This window comes from Danio aesculapii, chromosome 5 (assembly GCF_903798145.1).
Source record: "Danio aesculapii chromosome 5, fDanAes4.1, whole genome shotgun sequence".
NCBI classification, from domain to species: domain Eukaryota; kingdom Metazoa; phylum Chordata; class Actinopteri; order Cypriniformes; family Danionidae; genus Danio; species Danio aesculapii.
The window spans coordinates 67,714,101-67,715,805 of NC_079439.1; the positions used below are offsets into that span (position 1 = coordinate 67,714,101).

General features: G+C 38.0%; 1 pseudogene; it reads right to left on the bottom strand.

Annotated features, from left to right (window-relative positions):
* Nucleotides 1-635: 635 nt before the first annotated feature.
* LOC130229921 (5S ribosomal RNA) lies at nt 636-751 on the bottom strand (annotated as a pseudogene).
* Between the last annotated feature and the right edge of the window lie 954 nt (nt 752-1,705).

A 1,705-nucleotide genomic window follows, 5' to 3' on the forward strand; every position in this document is an offset into this window, starting at 1 on the left:
GAAATTTATTTTGATTTTCTGATTTAATGCTGGGGTTGCTTTTTTATTCCAGTGGATTTCATATGTACTGTTTTTGTATTAAAAAAAGAAAAAACTTAAAGAAAATGGATATAAAGTGATTAAAAAGTGACATTTAAAAGCTTAACTAGGTTAATTAGTGAAGTTGGGGTAATTAGTGCTTTAGGTACTTATATAGTGCATATGTTGTGTATAGCCATACACTCAAAGCGCTTCACAATCATGAGGGGGGTCTCTCCACACCATCACCAGTGTGCAGCATCCACTTGGATTATGTGACGGCAGCCACAGGACAACAGTGCACTCACCACACACCAGCTATTGGTGGAGGGAAGAGACAGTGATAGAGCCAATTCAGTGGATGGGGATGATTGGGAGGCCATGATGGGTAAGGGCCAACTGAGGGACTTTGGCCAGGACACCGGGGTTACACCCCTGCTCTTTCCGAGAAATGCCATGGAATTTTTAATGACCACAGAGAGTCTGGACCTCGGTTTATTGTCTCTTCCGAAAGACGGTGCTCTCTGACAGTATGGTGTCCCCTTCACTTTTACTGGGGCATTAGGACTCACACAGACCACAGGTTGAGCGCTCCCTGCTGGCCTCTCTAACACCACTTCCAACAGCAACCTAGTTTTCCCATGTGGTCTCCCATCCAGGTACTAACCAGGCTCAGCCCTGCTTAGCTTCAGTGATTAACCGGTCTGGGCTGCAGGGTGATATGGCTGTGGGAATAAAAAAATAAAAAGTATTAAACTATAAAAAAATATTATAGAAAATACTGTAAAAATTTCTTGCTCTGTTAAACATCATTTGGGAAATATTGGAAAAGAAAAGGAGAGCTAATCATTTTGATTTCAACTGTACCTGAGAAGCCTGTGGAAAAATCTTGCAGACCACCCACATTAAACCATAATTAACACCAATTCAAATCACCACATGAATGGCAAAGCATATTAAAATAAGCCAGCTTATTAATGCTTCTTTATGCTCAATCATGGAAACGATGGAGAACAATGGAAAGAAATGCAATTCCTCAAAAGCGAAATCCCTGTTCTTATGTGAGGTAGAGAAGAAAAAAAAGGTAATTGGTTTTTGTGGCCACAGCATTGGCTTTACTACACTGTAAAACCCAAAAAGTTAAGGTAACTCAAACCATTTGAGCAAACCGATTGCAGTAAACCACTTAAGTTCAAAAACCAATCCTAATGAGTGCTGTGAACTTAATCCATTCGAGTAAATGAAGCAATTTGAGCACAGTAAAACCCAATAAATGAAAAGAACTCAAACCAACTGAGTACTGTAAAACCCAATGAGTTAAGGCAACTTAAACCATTTGAGGAAACTGATTGCTACAAACCATTTGAGTTAAAAACTAATCTATATGAGTACTGTGAAAATACTCCATTAAACTCATTACCTTCAACACTGAGTTCAAAACTCTTTTCAAATGAGTAGAATTAACTTTCAGTACATTTTGAGTTAACTACACTCATTTCATTTGATATTGTTGACTGTTGGATTTTACAGTGTAATAAACAGAAAAATATATTGCCACAGTAAATGTCAATAAAGGACAATACAGAAGAATACATTTTAAAAACCTCCTCCCAGCAACAAAGCATTAATTACACACTAGGATTGAGTTGTCTTTGATTGGCCTATTATGTTGTTCACACAATAAATC